General features: G+C 43.8%; 2 long non-coding RNA genes across 4 annotated transcripts in view; one reads left to right on the top strand and one right to left on the bottom strand.

Moving 5' to 3' along the window:
• LOC141100225 (uncharacterized) overlaps nucleotides 1-1,907 on the bottom strand; it is a 195,271-nt gene extending 193,364 nt beyond the window's left edge. The window contains exons 1-2 of one of the 3 annotated variants that reach the window (XR_012234650.1): nucleotides 1,776-1,829; nucleotides 1,596-1,666 (exon numbers count right to left, since the gene is read on the bottom strand). This is a non-coding gene — a long non-coding RNA (uncharacterized lncRNA). Of the gene's footprint in view, nucleotides 1-1,595; nucleotides 1,667-1,775 lie in introns of all 3 variants that reach the window. The other 2 variants (XR_012234649.1, XR_012234648.1) reach the window with 2 other exon arrangements.
• A 333-nt stretch (nucleotides 1,908-2,240) lies between these two features.
• The window catches only part of LOC141100224 (uncharacterized), a 303,864-nt gene continuing 283,965 nt past the window's right edge, over nucleotides 2,241-22,139 (top strand). The window contains exon 1 of the long non-coding RNA XR_012234647.1: nucleotides 2,241-2,343. This is a non-coding gene — a long non-coding RNA (uncharacterized lncRNA). The remainder of the gene's footprint in view (nucleotides 2,344-22,139) is intronic.

Below are 22,139 nucleotides of genomic sequence, written 5' to 3'. Positions count from 1 at the left end.
TTTCTCCGGTGCCTGGCGTTGCCAGGCACCGGTCCTAGGATCGAGTGCATTTGTACTCGATCCTAGCCTGGGATCCTGTTGTTTCAGCCAATCTGATTGGCTGATACAAAGAGAAGCGCTGTGATTGGCTGTTCTGAATTGAACAGCCAATCACAACTCACAGAGGGGTGGGCCAGGGCGGAGACTGCCCGGGATGCTGAGGCCATCTATCCAGAGATAAGATGGCGTTGGCATTTTATTGCGATCACCGCGACTTAAGTCACGATGTCCCATTAAAGGGCATGACGTACTATTCCGTCCATAGGACTTAGATCCCAGGTCACATGGACGGAATAGTACGTCCATTGTAGGAAAGGAGATAAAGTGTGATTACTTCTGTCTGTTTTCTGTGATGCCATTTATGTGTTAGTTTTAAAACCCTAGTCGATGCACTCATCATCTCCTGCATTGACTACTGCAACCTCCTACTTTGTGGCCTCCTGTCTAATGCTCTCATACTCTTCCAATCTATTCTACACTCTGCTGCCTGATTAATCCAATTATACCTCCATCATTCTCCAGCCTCTCCCCTCTGTTGATTCCTTCACTTGCTTCCCATTACCCAGAGACTCCAGTTCAAAACCCTAACCATTGCATACAAAGCCATTCACAACCTGTCTCCTCCATATATCTGTGACCTTGTCTCCTGTTATTAACCTGCAAGCAAGCTTGGATCCTCATAAGATCTCCTTCTCTACTCCCCTCTTATCTCCTCTTCCCACAATTGCATACAAGATTTGTCCCTTGTATCTTCCCCACTTTGGAAATCTCTACCACAACTTATCAGACTCTCACCTACTGTGGAAATCTTCAAAAGGAACATGAAGACTCACCCTTTCTGACAAGCCTATAACCTGTAGTAACCACTAAACCACTACATGACCAGCTCTACCCTCATCTACTGTATCCTCACCCATCCCTTGTAGGGCAGGGTCTTCTCTTCTCCTGTACCAGGCCTGACTTTTATTGCTTAAGATTATTGTACTTGTTTTTTATTATGTATACCCCTTTTCACATGTAAAGCGCCATGAAATAAATGGTGCTATAATAATAAATAATAATTTTCTGGGCCAAATGTTTTGTATATTTTGTCATGCGTAGTTGAATTTTGCCTACATCATTTTTTTGGTGTGTCTATAGGTAAAAACATGCCAAAAACAAAGCCAAATTTATCTTAGATGTCAGGAAGCTTATTATTTCTCCAAAGTTGATCAAAATATTAGCAAAAAGTCAGTATCCTATATCCATAAAAGTGCAGTACAGATTTTGAACAAAATGAACAAAGAATATGGGGTCAAAGTGAGTCGCCAAACTGTGGTGCAATGGCTAAGAGCAGTAGGGTTGGATTCAAGAGTTCCAATCAAGAAACCTTTTATCTCTGCAAAGAACCAGAAGGTATGAGTTGAGTTTGCCAAAGAACACAGTCAATGTTAAGATTGAGATTGGTCTAAGGTGTTGTGGCTGGGTGAATCTAAGTTCAATCTTTTTGGTAGCGATGGCAAGCATTCATACTGCCCAATAAGAAAACATAATGATTTATGGTAACAAATACCTACTGTGAAATGGTGGCAATGGTGGTGGCAATGTCATGGTCTGGGGCTGCTTTTGTGAATCTGCCATTGTCCCTCTGCATAGAATTGATAGAAATATGAATCCTAGCAAAACCACAAAAAGAGGACTTGGAAATCCTCCAAAAATCTTTACAAAAACACCAGAAAAAAGGCAGACATGCTTACCTGCCAAGGCCTCTGAACAAATGCACTAACAGGGTGCAGTGGACACAATCAAAGATGGTGGCAACACAGGTGCAACAATACCAAAGGAACAATCACTCTCAACCTATTCATACATGGAGGGGGTGGCTGTCTGGTATATTAGTGCACAAAAAATAGTCTGTATGCGGCGCTGTTCACATACGGCTAAAGCAAAGCATCTGGCTCACAGTCTTTTAGTGATGTCCATTCTCTTAGATCAGGCGGGCTGCCAAGTGCTAACAAAAATGCATCCCGTGTGAACAGACACCACAGCTAACAGAGCCATCTGGGCCCAACTGCACCCCAAAAAATAAAGTGCAAAAAACACATATAAATATATTGGAGGTATTAGTTGATATTATGGCCAAAATATATAAGCGTATGTGCATACAGACTATATTTTGTGCTCTGATATACCAGACAACCACCCCCTCCTTGTATTGGTAGGTTGAGAGTGATTGCTCCTTTGGTATTGTTGCACCTGTGTTGCCACCATCTTTGATTGTGTCCACTGCACACTGTTAGTGCATTTGTTCTGAGGCCTTGGCAGGTAAGCATCTCTGCCTTTTTTTCTGATGTTTTTGTAAAGCTTTTTGGAGGATTTCTAAGTCCTTTTTGTGGTTTTGCTGCTAGAGTTAGGACTCGCAAATGTGAGGACCCGTGACGTGGGTTGCGAGCTTACGTATTTTGGCCATAATATTAACTAATACCTCACATATGTTTAGATGTGTTTTTTGTAGAGATGAGCGACTTTTCTTTTTTTCGGATCGAGTCGGGTTTCATGAAACCTGACTTTCTAAAAAGTCGGGTCAAACGAAATCAGCCGACTATAGGGAAAAGTCGGGGTCCGACTGAAGCAGGAAACCCAATGCAAGTCAATGGGGAAGCAAAGTCGGCAGTGAGTGGAGGACAGTAAACACGTCTACAGTGCCTATTTCAATGCCAATGACATCAATTCTTATTATTTAAGCTTGGCAACCTTAATTTACTTTATGATAATAGTTACGCATTGAAAACTGGGGGTTATTTGACTAAAGTTGTGGGGGGTAGGGCTGGAGCCAGGTTTTCATGTGCCCTGGGCCAAAGAGTGTCAGTGCGCCCTTTTAACACATACCACAATTCATAATGCTCCGATATGGCACAGAAGTATAGGTATAGTACAATGAAAAATACTTCACTGCTTACATGACATGACTGATATCTTTTTTAAATTCTACAATAGCTCAAAAACCGGACAGTATATTACTCCATACAGTATTATGGCCACCACCTAGTGCGCCATACAGAATAATGAGCCCAATATATTTCTCCATACAGAATAATTGATCCCATATAATGCTCCATACAGTATGTGATGAGCTCCACATAATGCTACAGTATATGTTGGTCCCCATGGATGATGCTCCAGTGTATCATGGGCCCTAATAATGCTCCATATACAATGGGCCCCATTTGTAATGCTCCAGTGTATAATGGCCCCCTAAGATGCTGCTCCAGTGTCTGATCTGCTCCATTTACATTGCTCCAGTACATGATGGGCCTCATGGATGATGCTCCAGTGTCTGATGGGCTCTAATAATGCTCCATATATAATGGGCCACATTTGTTATGCTCCAGTGTATAATACGCCCCTTAGATGCTGCTCCAGTGTGTGATCTGCCCCATTTACATTGCTCCAGTACATGATGGGCCCTATTTTTAATTAACCCAGCCAGACATGGTATGTGAAAAGAGCTCCATGGAGTAACCTGATGTGTGTGCTTCCACATCCTTCACTTTTGGTGTGGGTGAAGGACACAAGGAAAGGGGTTGCTCCTGACCAGAAGCCTGCAGTTATGACTCAGCGCTTGCATTTTTTATAACTTCAGAATAAGAGGCGATAGAGCTGGAGGCTGTTTCAGCAATGTAAGCCAAAAACAGTTCCAGTGCTTTAAAAGCAGTCTACCTACTCCCAGAAAAGGGAGCCTTACAGGCCTTCCAGAGCTACACCATGACGCTGGCTCAACACCTCCTGCCTTAGCTGCTATTGTGTTTTTGGCACTACCAGCAGATGCACCACCATCAGTACCAGGTGGCCCTCCATGCCCACATCCGCATCCTCTTCCACCATACTTCCTCATGTTTTTGAAAATGGACCCAAAATATCAGCAGATATATGGTACTGTATCAGAAGCGTACAGCTCTATACAGTCTAGGGATAACAGTAAATCTCCATATATATTTCATGAGGCATACACAGACTCTCACAGGCTCAGTATGGATTACCCAATACAATAACAAGTTGAAAAAGGGTACAGTATCACCAAATACAAGGTATATATAGTATAGTGTAAACATTCTGATTCTCTGTATACATTTCAGGAGGCAGACACAAACGCTTTCAGGCCCAGTATGGATTACACAAGAATATGAAAAGCTGTAAATGCTTTATGTAACACAAGCGTATAGCTGTACACAGTGTTGGGGTAATCTTAAAGTTCCAAATTTATTGCCGGAGTAACAGACAGAGGTTTACAGGCTCATTATGGATTACACCAGAATATAAATAGCTAAAAAGGTTACTGTATCAGAAGCAAGCGTACAGCTGTATACAGTGTTGGCCAAATTGAAAATATCGGTATATATTTCCTTAGTCACCCTCAGACGCTCACTCAGTTTGGTTTTGACCATAATAAAAAATGTTGTAAAAAAAGGTCCTGGATAACAAGATAGCAAGTATATATTTTTAGAGTACAATTGAAATCTCTGTATAAATAGTCCCGCAGTCACTCTCAGACGCTTACACAGTATGGATTTGACCGTAATGCTAAATGTCGAACAAAGGTACTGTATAACCAGATACAAGCTGTATCGAGTAAAGTGTAAAAATTTGTTTCTCCGATTCACCGTATATATAGAAGGCGTAACCCACACACGCTCACTCACTATGGATGATGTAGAGAAGGTGGACTGACAGACAAACCAGCCTGTAGTGAGAAGCAGAGGTGTAGGTGTGAAACCGCTAAGATAAAGAGAAAGGGTGCAGTGTTTTAGCTTGCTCATTGGAGGGCAGTGGAGAGTGTAGGAGTGGGACTGAATAACTGCCATTGGTCAGAGAAACTGTTAGGTGATGGTGGGCGGAGTTACCAGAACTGGAAGTATAAAAGGCTGAGGGAAGGTTCTGGAAGAGTCAGTCAGCAAAGGGAGCACAGTAAAGAGGAAGTTCTGCTGAGGAAATAGAGACAGTGGAAAGGCTCCAGAGAGGATTGAGAGTTGAGGCGGTCATGGGGGGTGGCCCAGAGGACGGTAGCCGCAGACGAAGATGACCTGGGGCTATCATACGGACGTTGTGCTCAGACTGGTGCAGCGCTGTGGTGGTTGGGCCTAGGCCAGCCACAATGGAAGAGCCACAGAGGACTCCACGATTATAGTTACAAAGGAAGTGAAGGTACCGGGGCCTGTGTACAGAGAAATGTGAAACGATTGTGATGAATTGCTGTTGTCGACAGAAGGATGGGCACTAAAAACGGACCTGTTCAATACAAACTCTATCTCAGTCTCGTGTTTGTCTGTGGCAAGAAGAGGGTCCTCCCCCACAGTTGGTTATCCTACAGATGATACCTTAATACAAATACTTGAAACAAGATACTGTATCAGCACATACCAGGTGTGTCCAGTCTAGGACTAAATTTCCGTCTATACTTCCTGAGTCAGACACAGACACTCACAGGCTCACTATATATTACACCAGAATTAAAAAAGTAGAAAAAGGGAAAGGTATTCATAGCGTACACCAGAATACAGTGTTGTGGTACTTTTAAATCTTCGTATATATTTCAATCTCAGTAAGCTAGTCAAGAATCTCTGCTAATGGAAACTACAAGGATACAAGTATAGACGCAAAGTCGAGTGTTAGCAGAAATTTTGGAATTACTCATTGCGGAAAAACCTCCCAGTAGATGTTGCAGAGGTGATGCAGACCCTCAATTACTGTGTCTGTGGAGAAAGCAAAAAAGGTTCTTTGTGAAGAAAGGATTGCTTTATCGCAGTAGCGTGGATCACATCACCATTACTCGTTTCCATCAAATTGTGATCACAGGGAGAGATGTGCCCATGGTCCTCACTGCCTATCATGATGTGTCTGGTCATTTTGGAGTGCAAAAGACAGAAGCCACAGGCCATAGGCGATTCTATTGGATTGGCATGAGAGGAGACATTGAAAAATGGTGGCAGGAATGTCACACGTCTGTGACTATCACAACTGTGAAAGGTGATCATAAACCATCACTGCATCCGCTTGTAAGTTGACGTCCACTTCAAATGGTAGCCATTGATCATCTGAAGGTAGAGCCCAGCAGGGCAGGCCATAGCTACATCTTAACCATCATCGATCAATAAACCAAATTTCTAGTGGCCGTCCCTGTGAAGGATTTAACTGCCCAGACTACACAGCGGTGGAGCAGGGAGAGGTAAGTATTGCAACTTGCAAGTGCTGTGGCCATGACCAAGCAGGGGGGGCACAATCGTGGTCGACGGTACGGGCACAGGGCCCCTCATAGTACGCTGGTGTGTCTAATGGCGAGTGGGCCCTCCCACCGTCTGAGACACTGTATTGTACTATGAGGGGCCCTGTGCCAATGCCGTCGGCCATCAGTGGACCCATCCACCTGTTCAGAGCAACGGCACTTGCCCGGGTGCGCCAGGTCTTGACCCCAGGGGAGGGGTGGGTAGCCCAGTTAGGGATGTTTAAAATTTGGCATATATAGATGTGTTGGCTGGACATCCAGCTGCTGCAAAGGGCGTAATTGGGCAAGTCCAAGGAAAAGGAGGAAAAAACCGAGGCACATTTCTGGTAACCTATGTGTCATCAGGGGAAGGTGGGACAAAATCCTTTGAAACCCATGCATGGTTCATTTTAATGAAGGTTAGATCATCAACATTTTGGGTCGACAGATGGGTCCTTTTTTCTGTCAGGATTGATCCAGCAGCACTGAAGACTCTTTCAGATAACACACTAGCAGCAGGGCAAGAGAGCTCCTGTAAGGCATATTGTGCCAATTCAGGCCAGGTGTCCAGTTTCCAGGCACAATAGTCAAAGGGGAATGACCTGTGAGGGAGAACATCGATATGGGAGGAAAAGTAGTTTGCAACCAAAGTTGACAACTGCTGCCTCCTGTCACTTTTAATCGATGCGGTATTAGCAGTCGTGTGAGCGGTACTTGAGAAAACATTCCACATGGTCATTAAACCCCTTGTCTCCAACGCCACTTCTGCTGTGTGCACCACAAACACCTCTTCCATTGTGCCCACTATGGCTCATGGGAGAACGAGACCGCTGTTGTGTGCTGGGAAAGCCTCAAACAAACGGTTTACCAGAGTTGCTTGTTTGCCAATAATATCTCTAGGTTCTCCTGTGGCATGATGTTGTGTAATATGTGTTTGTAGAGTGGATCGAGGATGCTGGTCAGCCAGTAGTCGTCATCCCTCATCATTTTGACAATGCGGGGGTCCCTTTTTAGGATCCGCAAGGCATAATCGCACATGTGGGCCAATGTTCCAGGTGTCAATGTTGCACTGCCAGTGGTGGGTGGAGGAGCAGTTTCTGGCAAATCCACATCCCTACAGTCACGCACAAACACCTTGGAATGCCAGCAATTTCTCTTGCCCCCTGAGAAACATCCTCCTGCTCAAAATAATCATCCCCCTCAACTTCATCCTCCTCCTCTTCTTTCTCCACCTTGTCCAGGATGGTTCCCTGACCAGACAATGGCTGACTGTCATCAAGGCTTCCCTCCTCCTCCTCCGCTGCAGACGCCTGATCCTTCCATGTCTTCCCTCAAACCGCCTGCCCGTGTATCCTCCCACAAATGCATTACAGCCTGCCTCTGTATTCACAGCCTCTCAACCATGTGCAGGGTGGAGTTCCACCTTGTTGCAACGTCTATGATTAGGCGGTGCTTGGGGAGGTGGAGCAATCGCAGCAGCTTCTGCATACGACTTAAGTGTACAGCCGAGCGATGGATGTGCGAGCACAGTCTTCGAACCTTATGGAGCAGGGATGTTAACTCCGGATAATTATTAAAGAAGCACTGCACCAACAGGTTCAAATTGTGAGCCAGGCAAGGTATGTGCGTGAGTTTTGCACGGGCTATGGCTGACACAAAATTACGGCCGTTATCATTGACCACCATGCCTGCCTCAAGATGTAGACTGCCCAGCCATGACTCTGTTTGTCGCTGCATGTAGTTGGCCAGTACCTCCGCGGTGTGTCTGTTGTCGCTCAAAGACATAATCTTTAACACAGCCTTCTGACGTTTACCACTAGCTGTTCGATAGTGGGACACCTCGTGTGCAACACTGCCAGCTGCGGATGGAGTGCTCGTGCGACTGCGCTCTGTGGACGAGCTTTCGCTGATAGATGAGGAGGAGGAGCGAAAGCCTACAGCCAACTGTTTCCTATACCATGGGCTAGGCAGCACTGTTCCACTGCTGCTGGCCCCAGTGGAGCCTGCATGCACCACAATAACCCAGTGCGCAGTGATGGACACGTAACGGCCCTGACCATGCCTACTGGTCCATGCATCTGCTGTGAGGTGCACCTTTCCACTCACTGACTGTTTTAGTGCATGGACAATGCGGTCTTTCACATGCCGGTGGAGGACAGATATGGCTTTTTGAGAAAAGAAGTGCCAACTGGGTAGATCATAGCGTGGGACAGCATAGGCCATGAGGTCGCGGAAAGCTTCACTTTCAACCAAACGGTAGGGCATCATCTCTAATGAGATTAGTTTGGCAATGTAGGTGTTTAAACAGAGTGTACGCGAATGAGAGGATGAGTACTTTCTTGTCCTACTCAGAGTGTCTGGTAGGGTGAGCTGGACTGGAGAGCTGCATATGTGGGAAGTAGCGGTGGACCGGACGGAGTGAGAGGGGGTTGGTGCAGGTATTGGTGGTGATGGCCTAGATTCAGTGTTGTGCTGCAAAACCATTGTGATTCCCTGATTGCTTTGCTCTTGCGATGACACCTCCACATTTAGTGCTGGTGGTGTGATTAACGGTGGCGGTGGTCTTATAGTGGGGGAAGCGATGGAGCTTTGCTGGCTACCTTCAGTTGGAGCAGGTGCACATGTGCTACCTGAGGTTTTGTAGTCTGTCCACACTTGTAAGTGCATGTTGATTAAATGTCTAAGCTTGCAACTGGTATTCAAATTTCTGAGTTGTTTACCTCGGCTAAAGGTCCTTCCGCATTTCTTACAGGTAACTTTTGCCTCATCAGTGGGATTTTGGACACACTGTACTCTTCCTACTATGGTAAACATTTTCTGGCCTTGCACGCTGTGCTAAGTTGACCGTCTGGTCAAGCTGTCCTGCAACTCTTTTAGTTTTTGTAACACATTTTAGGACAGCTACGGGCCTGCTAGATAACCGCTGCTGCGATGTCAATGCCTGCTGTGGATCCTTCTCCTTATCTGAACTATTACCAGCACCACCCTCCTCCCCCAATGGATGCCAAACCGGTCCAGATCTGGGTCATCCATCACCTCCTCTTCAAAGTCATCTGCACCTTCCTCTTTACCTTCCTCTGTGTCACCGTGTAAGGTGGTATAGTATGCGGGAAAGGGCACCTGGGTTTCATCAGGGTCAGATTCTGGCTCAATAGACTGCGAGGGCAATGTAGTTTCTGTGGGTCAATGTAACAGCAGAATCATCTAGCAGTGGCTGTGCATCAGTGCACTCCATGTCAGATTCATCTTAGACTGGGGAATTCAGGATTTGACTGGATAACCCAGGCATGCTATGTGAATAGAGCTCCATAGAGTAATCTGAAGTGTGAGCTGTCGAATCCTTAACTTTTGGTGGGGCGAAGGACACAAGGAAAGGGGTTTTTTATGACCAGAACCCTGCACTGACGACTCCATGCTTGCAGGTTTCGACCGTTCAGAAGAGGAGGCAATAGAGCTGGTTGCTGTTTCGGCAATTTACGCCAAAACCTGTTCCTGATGCTCCGGCTTTAAAAGCGGCTTTCCTACTCCAAGAAAAGGCAACCTTACAGGCCTTCTTGGGCCAGATGATGATGCAGGCTCAACACCTCCTGCCTTAGCTTCTATTGTGCTTTTGCCAGAACTAGCTGATGCACCACCATCGTCAGTACCAGCTGCGCCCCCCCGCCCACGTCCACGGCCTCTTCCATCATACTTCCTCATGTTTGGGAAAATGTACCAAAAATACCAGCAGAGAGATGGTACTGTATGAGGAGTGTCCAGCTGTGTAAGGTGTATTATACAAATTAAAACATCGTATATATTATGTTAGTCACAGACGCTCTCACAGTATGAATTGGACCGTTATCCAACAAGCAGATATAAGGAACTGTATCAGAAGTGTACAGCTGTATACGATTTTTGTGCAACTAACAATCTCTGTATATGTATTTACGGAGTGTCACACACACACGCTGACTAGGTATAAAAGTGACTGTAATGCGAACGGCAGATATACAATACTGTTGGAGAATCGGACAGCTCTATACTATGTGTGTAAGGAAAATTGTCAAGCTCCGTGTATTTGTATACGGACTGACACACGCTGTGTCTGTCTAGTTTTGACCGTCAACAAACAGTAGATACGAAACTGTTTGAAAAACGGACACAACTCTAAGGTGTAGGTCTGGAAAAACTCCTCGTTTTTTTTTTCCAGAGTCACAGACAGGCAGCTTCTATTTGTCTGTGCTAGAAGGCGGTACACGGTAGTGTGTGAGGAGCGTACACCTCTGTATGGTGTTTGTATATAAATTTGTCAAGCTCCGTGTATTTGTATACGGACTGACACACGCTGTCTCTGTCTAGTTTTGACCGTCATCAAACAGCAGATATACGAATCTGTTTGAAAAATGGACACGACTCTAAGGTGTAGGTCTGGAAAAACAGAAAAACTCCTCATTTTTTTTTCCAGAGTCACACACAGGCAGCTTCTATTTGTCCGCGCTAGAAGGCGGTACACGGTAGTGTGTGAGGAGTGTACACCGCTGTACGGTGTGTGTATGTAAAATTGTCATGGTCCCTTTTATTTGTGTATGGACTGACACACACTGTCTCTGTCTAGCTTTGACCGTCATCAAACAGCAGATATATGAAACTGTTTGAAAAACGGACACGACTCTATGGTGTAGGTCTGGAAAAACAGAAAAACTCCTCGGCTTTTTTTTACAGAGTCACACACAGGTAGCTTCTATTTGTCCGTGATACCAGCTGGTACATGGTAGTGTGTGAGAAGCGTACACCGCTAGATGGTGTCTGTATGGAAAATTGTCACGCTCCGTGTATTTCTATAAGTACTGACACACGATGTCTCTGTCTAGTTTTGACGGTAATCAAACAGCAGATATACGAAATTGTTTGAAAAACGGATACAACTCTAAGGTGTAGGTCAGGAAAAACGGACAAACTCCTCGGTTTTTTCTTCCAGAGTCACACCCAGATAGCTTCTATTTGTCCGTGATACCAGCCGGTACACGGTACTGTGTGTGAGGAGCGTACACCGCTAGACGGTGTGTGAAAAAATGAACACTCAGTAACTCACCAGGACAAAACAATAAAATTTGGAGTGCTTTGAAAAAAGTAGTTTGAACAGCAGTGTGCACACAACAATGCAGCTAGCAGGTAGCCTTAAAAGGCAGCCTAATCAACACCAGCGCTGCTGCACACAACAAAAATCCTCCCCTTTCACTGCACACTAACTGTACAGTGAAAAGCGCTATCAGCAGAAGCAGTTTTTTTTTCTTCTTCCCTGCCTAACGCTCTCCCTATTCAGAATCAGCAGCAGCACCTCTCCCTATTGTAAGATCGGCAGAAGTAAGATGGCGGTCGGCGTTCACAGCCTTTTGTACCCACTGTGACGCCACACAAAGCCAGCCAATCACTTCAGTGCCCTGCTCTAAGATGGTGCTGGCCACTGCGCATGTCATCGCGTTGCCCACAGTGTGCGTCCTCCATCATTGGGTGAGAAAAGGCGCTGAAAGCATCATTTGAAATGTGACTTTGGTGTGCTGATCGGCAACCTCATGGCCGACATCACGCTAGGGTCGGGTTTAGATCGGCGAAACCTGACTTTGGTGAAAGTCTGCGATTTTTTAATCTGACCGACCTGTTTCGCTCAACTCTACTGAAGACTCTTTCAGATAACACACTACCAGCAGGGCAAGCGAGCTCCTGTAAGGCATATTGTGCCAATTCTGGCCATGTGTCCAGTTTTGAGGCCCAATAATCAAAGGGGAATGACCAGTGAGGGAGAACCTTGATATGGGAGGAGAAGTAGTTTGTAACCATAGTTGACAACTGCTGTCTCCTGTCCCTTGCAATTGATTCTGTATTAGCTGTCGTGTGCACGGGACTTGAGAAATCAGACCACAACATGGTCAGGAAACCCCTGTCTCCAATGCCAGTACTGCTGTGTGCACCACGAATACCTCTTCCATTTTGCCCACTACGGCTCGTGGGAGAACCAGCTCCGCTGCTGTGTGCTGGGAATGCCTCAAACAACCTGTTTACCAGAGTTGCTTATTTGTTAGCCAATATTGGCTCTAGGTTCTCCTGTGGCATGATGTTGTGTAATTTGCCTTTATAGCGTGGATCGAGGATGCTGGCCAACAAGTAATCGTCATCCCTCATCATTTTGGCAATGCGGAGGTCCCTTTTTAGGATCCACTAACTTGAGTCGCAGCAGGTGCACATGTGTTACCTGAGCTTTTGTATTCTGTCCACGCTTGCAAGTACATGTTGGTTAAATGTCTATGCATGCAACTGGTATTCAAATTTCTTAGATTTTTCCCTCTGCTAAAGGACCTTCGGCACTTCTTACAGATAACCTTTGCGCCATTAGCAGGATTTTGTTCAAAAAAGTGCCACACTGCACTCTTTGTACTATGGTACAAATTTTCAGGGCTTGCACGCTGTGCTAATGTTACCATCTGGCCAAGCTGTCCTGCAACTCTTTTAGGTTTCTTGCCAAGTTTTTTGACAGCTACGGGCCTCCCGGATAACCGCTGCTGCGATGACGATGCCTGCTGCGGATCATTCTCCTGTTCTGACCTATTGTCACCAGCACCCTCTTCCCCGAATGGATGCCAATCGGGTCAACAACTGGGTCATCCATGACCTCATCTTCAATGTCATATGCACCTTCCTCTGTACCTTCCTCTGTGTCACCGTGTAAGGTGGTATAGTTTGCGGGAAGTGGCACCTAAGTTTCATCAGGGTCTGATTCGGGCTCAGTAGACTGCAAGGGCAATGTAGTGCTGTGGGTGAATGTACCAGCAGATTTGTCTAGCAGTGGCTGTGCATCAGTGCACTCCATGTCAGATTCATCTTGGACTGGGGAATTCAGGATTTGACTTGATAACCCAGGAATGGTATGTGAAAAGAGCTCCATGGAGTAATCTGAAGTGTGTGCTGCAGCATCCTTCGCTTTTGGTGTGGGTGAAGGACACAAAGAAAGGTGTTGTTCCTGACCAGAGGCCTGCACTGATGACTCTGTGCTTGCAGTTTTTGTAACTTCAGAAGAGGAGGCAATAGAGCTGGAGGCTGTTTTGGCAATGAAAGCCAAAACCTGTTCCTGATGCTCCGGCTTTAAAAGCAGTGTACCTACTCCCAGAAAAGGCAACCTTAAAGGCCTTCTTGTGCCAGACGATGATGCAAGCTCAACACCTCCTGCCTTAGCTGCTATTGTGCTTTTGCCAGAACCAGCCAAGGCACCACCACCACCACCAGCATCATTACTCGCTGTGCCCCCACCGCCCACGTCCGCGGCCTCTTCCACCAGACTTCCTCATGTTTGGGAAAATGTACCAAAAATACCAGCAGAGAAATGGTACTGTATGAGTAGCGTACAGCTGTGTAAGGTGTATGTAAGAAGTGAAATCTCCATATATATTTTGTGAGTCACAGATGCTCACCCAGTATGTATTTCACCATAATCCAACAAGCAGATATATGGTACTGTATCAGAGGTGTACAGCTGTATACTTTGTTGGTGAAACTGTCTCCGTATATGTATTTACGGAATGTCACACACACACGCTGACTCTGTGTAGATGTGACCATAATAAGAACACCAGATATCCGATACTGTTTGACAATTGGACTGCTCAATACGGTGTATAAAGAAATGGAAATGTCCGTATATGTATTTATGGAGTGTCACACACACAGACGCTGACTCTGTGTAGATGTGACAGTATTAAGAACACCAGATATCCGATACTGTTTGACAATCGGACAGCTCAATACGGTGTATAAAGAAATGGAAATGTCCGTATATGTATTTATGGAGTGTCACACACATGCTGACTCTGTGTAGATGTTACAGTAATAAGAACACCAGATATCCGATACTGTTTGACAATCGGACTGCTCAATACGGTGTATAAAGAAATGGAAATGTCCGTATATGTATTTATGGAGGGTCACACACACACGCTGACTCTGTGTAGATGTGACAGTATTAAGAACACCAGATATCCGATACTGTTTGACAATCGGACTGCTCAATAAGGTGTATAAAGAAATGGAAATGTCCGTATATGTATTTATGGAGTGTCACACACACGCTGACTCTGTGTAGATGTGACAGTATTAAGAACACCAGATATCCGATACTGTTTGACAATCGGACTGCTCAATACGGTGTATAAAGAAATGGAAATTTCCGTATATGTATTTATGGAGGGTCACACACACACGCTGACTCTGTGTAGATGTGACAGTAACAAGAACACCAGATATCCAATACTGTTTGATAATCGGACACCTCTATACGGTGTATGTATGGAAAAATGTTAATCTCTGTGTATTTTTTTACGGAGTCACACACATATAGCATGTATTTGTCCGTCATACCAGCCGGTACACGGTAGTGTTTGAGGAGCGTACACCTCTATACGGTGTGTGAAAAAATGTACTGTCAGTATCTACTGTGCAGAAAAAAAAGAAATAAAAGGATTTTTGCTTTTAAAAAAGCAGTCTGCACAGCAGTGTGCAAACAGCAATGCAGCTAACAGGGAGCCTATAAGGCACCCTAATAACCAACAGAGCTGATGCACAAAAAGTGTGAAAAAATGAAGGATTGGTAACTGTGCAGAAAAAAGGAATAAAAATATTTTTTGCTTTTAAAAAAGCACTCTGCACATCAGTGTGCAATCAGCAATGCAGCTATCAGGGAGCCTTATAAGGCAGCCTAATAACCAACAGAGCTGCTGCACACAAATATATCCTCCCCTGTCACTGCACACTATACTGTTGTGTTTTACAGTGACATTCACTATCAGCACAAGCAATTTTTTTTCTTTTTCCCTGCCTAAACACTCTCCCTATTGAGAATGATCAGCAGCAACCTCTCCCTATGCTAAGATCGGCAAAAGTAAGATGGCGGTCGGTGGTCACGGCCTTTTATAGGCACTGTGATGCCACACAAATCCAGCCAATCACTTGTATGCCCTTCTCTAACATGGAGGGGGCTGCTGCCGACGTAATTGCGTTGCCCACAGTGTGTGTCCTTGATGATTGGAGGAGAAAAGGCGCTGGAAGCATTGTGGGTAGCGTGACTTTGGCACTCAAGCAGGCGACCTCATGGCCGACCTCACGCTATGGTCGGGTTTCGATCGGCGATACCGACTTTAGCAAAAGTCGGCGTATTCTGAATTTGGCCGACCCGTTTCGCTCAACTCTAGTTTTTTGCACTTTATTTATTTTTCGGGGTGCAGTTGGGCCCAGATGGCTCTGTATACTGTGGTGTATGTTCACATGGGATGCATTTTGGTTAGCTCTGGACAGCCCACTTGATCCAAGAGTATGGGCATTACTAATAGGCTGTTAGTCAGATGCTCTGCATTACCCGTATGTGAACAGTGCCGTATACAGACTATTTTTTGTGTACTATTCTTCCAGACAATCACCCCCTTCATGTATTGGTAGGTTGACAGTAATTGTTCCATCAGTATTGTTGCACCTGTGTTGCTGCCATCTTTAATTGGGTCCACTGCACTCCCTTAGTGAATTTGTTCTAAGGCCTGGGAAGGTAAGAATCTCTGCCTTTTTCTGGTGTTTTTGGAAATATGAAACCTACCAAGGATATACTGGAGAATGTAAAGCTGCCACATGGTAAAATCAAGGTAGGCAGTGGCTGGAAATTCCAGCAAGACAATCATCCTAAGTACACATTCAATTTAGTAAAAAACTGGTTAACAAAGAAAAATGTTCATCTGTTGCAATGGCCAAGCCAATCCCCTGATTTAAATCCTATAGAGCACGTTTGGGATGAGTTAGGGTGATAATTTGGGGCCCGTACCCATTGCAATAAAGATGAATTGCTTACAGATTTGCAAACGGAATGGAGCAAGTTCCCTCAGGATTTTTTGAATACCCTAGTGGCTTCAATGTCCCGTCTGTGTAGTGCAGTAATTAAAGCAAGAGGTTATGCAAAAAAAAATACTAAGTTATGACATTGTAAACAATGAATTACTCTCTATGTTGTGATCAATAAATACAGTTGTATATGAAAAACTTTTGGCAGTCAGTTTTCTTTAATTAAGTGACCCCATACCTATATTCTAAAGCATATTGGTTCAAATTAAGGTCGACTCTGACATGATGACAACTTCATGCACCTTCAATTCATCTCCAGGAAAATGGCATCACAATCAGACAGAAGTAATCAAACTTAAAAACAAAAAACAAAAACGCTAAACTTATGGTGGCTACTGTATGTGATAATGAGTAAAGTGCTCAGTCACATCTAATTGGAATGAATAGGATGTAAAACAAAAATTGCAGTATGGTGGTTGCTTGAAGTAATGATGGCAATGATTGGACTAGCAGGCACCATTTGTGGTTGCCCCATCAAATAAAATGCAAGGATAAGACAAAGGGTAGTTCATTTTATTTATTTTGTAATAATTAAGGTTTGATGTCACCATGGAAAATTTGGTAACATGAAGGGCAGGCCTCGAAAAAATATACAAAATCATTATTTTTGTTTTGACACTTGATTTTTATTGAAAATTAAATATAAAATCACCGAACTACAACAAAGCAAAATATTGTACGTTTACAATTTCTAAACTTAAAATGAATCTGACAACTGATACATGTTACGGTACTGCAGCACAGGACTAGGGTAGGAGGGGAGAAAACTGACCCTGCACTGCGACTAGGCTGATACCCTACGATGGAGTGGGCGACCCATTCCTTGTGAATAGACCCACCGATGATCCTAGGTTAATCTCTAGCAAAGACCTATAGATAGGGCGTGCAGAGAGATGCTGCCGGGGAACCCACTCGTCCAACTAGTCTATTGTGTGAAACGGCCCCCGGCAGGTAATAAACTATGTTTTCCTTTGAAATGCCACAGTGTTCAAGACTTAAACATATGTGGCTGACATCATGCAGGCATGGTCTGATTTATGTTGCTTGTGGATTGGGCAGCTTGTATAGGCTGTCAGATTCCCTTTAATATTTTCCATTAAATTTATTTTACAGCAACGATTATAAAGGAGGATCAGAATTGTCAGAATTATCATACATGAAGTATACAGTAAAGTGTGCCAGGGAGCTGCACAGAGTATAATAGAAATAAAGTGCCTGATATAAACCAGGGTCTGGTTGTTAATACCTGAGTTAGAAGAATGTGCCGGATTCGGTGCAGCGTCCACCGGTAACAGCTGATGGAATGCCGCAGGAGTCTCCCCGCCCAATGAGCGCCATTTCGCTATGTATCTTCTTCCAGGGGCGTGGAGATAAGGAAGTGTCAGCCGGTATTTGTAGTGAGGTGCAAGAAGCCGGTGAGGAGTGTGGACGAACTTCCATTGGTCTGTTGTAGTGCACGTCAGAAAGTCCCGCCTCCTTTTGCTAAGGGGACTTCCGCAGTTGCGCTCTGCGGCATGCAGGTGAAATACACAGCGTGTCACTATCAGAGCACTTCCGGTGGTCACTAGGAGGATACAGGGCTAACGCGTGCATTAGACACTTGGAAATGTGAACATGGACAGGACTTGGGGAGCGTAGTTAATGATAAACTTACCTGGAGCAACCAGTACCAGGCAACGGCTGCCAAGGCAAACAGAATCATTGGGTGCATTAAATGAGGTCTGGATACACATGATGAGAGCATTATACTGCCTTTGTACTAATCTCTGGTTAGACCGCACATGGAGTGCTGTGTACAGTTTTGGGCACCGGTGCTCAGGAAGAATATAATGGAAATAGAGCGGGTACAAAGGAGGGCAACAAAATTAATAAAGGGGATGGGGGAACTACAATACCCAGAGAGATTAGCAAAATTAGGATTATTTAGTCTAGAAAAAATACGACTGAGGGGCGATCTAATAACTATGTATAAGTATATAAGGGGACAATACAAATATCTCTCCGAGGATCTGTTTATACCAAGGAAGGTGACGGTCACAAGGGGGCATTCTCTGCGTCTGGAGGAGAAAAGGATTTTCCACCAACATAGAAGAGGATTCTTTACTGTTAGGGCAGTGTGAATCTGGAATTCCTTGCCTGAGGAGGTGGTGATGGTGAACTCAGTTGAAGGGTTCAAGAGAGGCCTGGATGTCTTCCTGGAGTGTAACAATATTGTATCTTACAGTTATTGTTCGGTTCTGTAGAAGGACGTAGATCTGGGGACTTATTCTGACAGAATTTTATAGGCTGAACTGGATGGACTAATTACTTTTTTCGGCCTTACTTACTATGTTACTATGTTACTATGTTGAACCCTGCAGTGATTATTTTGCATGTCAATACCTCTTTATATTTACATCTAATTTACATCTACTTTTTCCACAGCCACCCGGGCAATGTGCAATATTGCCTTTTTTGCAAAACCTAGTAGTAACAAGCAATGTGTTCATTGTCATCTACTATGGTGCACTGACTCTGGCAGGAATTATTATTATTACTTTTGCATGCAAGAACCATTTTTGTATTTATATTTAAATCTACAGGGTTATTATTGTGTGTGTAATATTATTTTTTACATCATTGTATACTGTTTTCAGCAGCCTATCCCCCTTTTTTTGGAGGCCTTTTGCCCTGTTTGTTTTTTTAACTTCTCCTTTTAACCCCTTCACTACCAATTGTGGTTTGCACGTTAACTCCCGGGCCAATTTTTACAATTCTGACCACTGTCCCTTTATGAGGCCATAACTCTGGAACGCTTCCATGGATCCCGGTGATTCTGACATTGTTTTCTCGTGACAGATTGTACTTCATGTTAGTGGTAAAATTTCATTCATATAACTTGCGTTTATTTGTGAAAAAAATGGAAATTTGGCGAAAATTTTGAAAATTTCGCAATTTTCCACTTTTGAATTTTTATGCCCTTAAATCACAGAGATATGGCACACAAAAAACTTAATAAGTAACATTTCCCACATATTTACTTTACATCAGCACAATTTTGGAACCAAATTTTTTTTTGTTAGGAAGTTATAAGGGTTAAAAGTTGACCAGCGATTTCTCATTTTTGCAACACCATTTTATTTTTACGGACCACATCACATTTGAAGCCACTTTGAGGGGTCTATATAATAGAAAATACCCAAAAGTGACACCATTCTAAAAACTGCACCCCTTAAGGTGCTCAAAACCACATTCAAGGAGTTTATTAACCCTTCAAGTGCTTCACAGGAATTTTTTGAGTATTTAAAAAAAATGAACATTTAACTTTTTTTCACAAAAAAAATACTTCAGGTTCAATTTTTTTTAGTTTACCAAGGGTAACAGGAGAAATTGGACTGCAAAAATTATTGTGCAATTTGTCCTGAGTACGCTGATACCTGATATGTGGGGGGGAACCACTGTTTCGGCGCATGGCAGAGCTCAGAAGGGAAGGAGCGCCGTTTGACTTTTACAATGCAAAATTGGCTGGAATTCAGATCGGACGCCATGTCACGTTTGGAGATCCCCTGATGTACCTAAAGAGTGGAAACTCCCCACAAGTGACCCCATTTTGGAAACTAGACCCCCAAGGGTAACAGGACCCTAAAAGTTATTGTTCAATTTGTGCTGAGTACGCTGATACCCCATATGTGGGGGTAAACCACTATTTGGGCACATGGCAGAGCTCAGAAGGGAAGCAGAGTCATTTGACAATTTTGGCTGGAATTGAGATCGGACACCATGTCGCGTTTGGAAAGCCCTTGATGTACCAAAACAGTGGAATCCCCTTACAAATGACACCATTTTGGAAACTAGACCCCCCAAGGAACTTATCTAGATGTGTGGTGAGCACTTTGAACCTCCAAGGGCTTCACAGAAGTTTATAACGCCCAGGCGTGAAAATAAAAAAATCATTTTTTTTTCCACAAAAATGATATTTTTGCCCCCAATTTTTTATTTTCCTAAGGGCAACAGGAGAAATTGGACCCCAAAAGTTGTTTTGCAAATTGTCCTGAGTAGAGTGATACCCCATATGTGGGGGTAAAACACTGTTTGGACGCATGGCAGAGCTTGGAAGGGAAGGAGCACCATTTGACTTTTTCAACGCAGAATTGTCTGGAATTGAGATCAGATGTTATGCTGCGTTTGGAGAGCACCTGATGTACGCAAATAGTGGAAACCCCCAATTCTAACTCCAACCCTAACCCCAACACACCCCTAACCCTAACCCTAGCCCTATCCCTAACCCTAGCCCTAGCCCTAACCCTAATGGGAAAATGGAAATAAATACATTTTTTTTAATTTTATTATTTTTCCCTAACTAAGGGGGTAATAACGGGGGTTTGATTTACTATTTATGGCGGTTTTTATATTTGGCAGCTGTCACACGCTAAAATACGCTTTTTATTGTAAAAATAGTTTTTGCATCACCACATATTGAGAGCTATAATTTGTCCATATTTTGACCCACCGAGTCATGTGAGGTCTTATTTTTTGTGGGACGAGTTGACGTTTTTATTGGTACCATTTTCGACTATGTGACTTTTTTGATCGCTTTTTATTTTGTTTTTTGGGACGCAGAATTTACAAAAAACAGCGTTTCATGAATTTCTTTTGGGTGGTGCGTTTACGCCGTTCCGCGTGCGATAAAATTGATAAAGCAGTTTTCTTCTTCGGGTCAGTACGGTTACAGCGATACCTCATTTATGTCGTTTTTTTATGTTTTTGCGCTTTTATGCAATGAAAACAATTTTATATAAAAAAATAATTATTTTTGCATCGCTTTATTCTGCGAGCTATAACTTTTTTATTTTTTTGCTGATGATGCTGTATGGCAGCTCGTTTTTTGCGGGACAAGATGACATTTTCAGCGGTACCATGGATATTTATAAGCATCTTTTTGATTGCGCGTTATTGCACTTTTTGTTCGGCGGTTTGATAATAAATCATTATTTTTTGCTTCGTTTTTTATTTTTATTTTTTAAGAAGTTCGCTTAAGGGGTTAACTAATGGGACAGTTTTATAGGGTGGGTCGTTTCGGACGCGGCGATACCAAATATGTGTACTTTTATTGTTTTTTTTTTATTTCTAAAAAATGAATTTATTGGGGAATATTATTTTTTCTTGAATTTATTTAGCGATTTTTTTTTAAATTATTTTTACACTTTTTTTTTTTTTTTTTTACTTTATTACAATGTCCCAGAGGGGACATAACTGTCCTGTGACAGATCGCTGATCTGTCACATCACAGATCACTGTGACAGATCAGCAATTCCTCCTTGCCTGCGCTTTGCAGGCACTGAGGAAGCCAGCTTCCTGCAGGCCCCCGGAGGTCCCCGCCGCCATATTGGATCTGGGGACCTGCAGGAAAGGAGACCCCCGCAGCAGCGCTGCACATCGCGCTGCTGTGGGGGGCTCAGGGAAGCACGGAGAGAGCCCCCTTCCTGCCGATGCTTCCCTTTAACCCCCGGTACACCGTGATCGTGTTTGATCGCGGTGTGCAAGGGGTTAACGTGTCAGGGGCGGTCCGTGGGCGCCGCTGATCGCATTAGACGTAATATTCCGTCCATGGTAATTAGGACCCAGGGCACATGGACGGAATATTACGTCCAATGAAGGAAAGGGGTTAATAATATTTAATAAAGAATTATTTTTAACAATCAATATTTTCTCTTATTTTCACTTTTTTTCCACATGTTATACCTTCTTGTGGAATATGTGGAGCTCAATGCTGTTCAGCAAGTATGAAACCCGAAAAAGGAAAATGCATTAAAATGTTCCCAAAGATCCTAAAGCTAAAAAGTTGCCACATATAGGAAGCTTAACCACTTCTAATAAGATTTATCTAACTAATGAAATCCTCTACTTGCCAAGAATCTGTTAACACAGAGGCAACTCATGTATTATAGCTAAAGAAGTAGAAACAAAAAAA

This window comes from Dendrobates tinctorius, unplaced genomic scaffold (genome assembly GCF_039654945.1).
Source record: "Dendrobates tinctorius isolate UK_male_01 unplaced genomic scaffold, ASM3965494v1 ptg000103l, whole genome shotgun sequence".
Lineage (NCBI taxonomy): Eukaryota > Metazoa > Chordata > Amphibia > Anura > Dendrobatidae > Dendrobates > Dendrobates tinctorius.
Note: the sequence above shows the minus strand (reverse complement) of the source record. Positions and strands in the feature narration are given on the sequence as shown.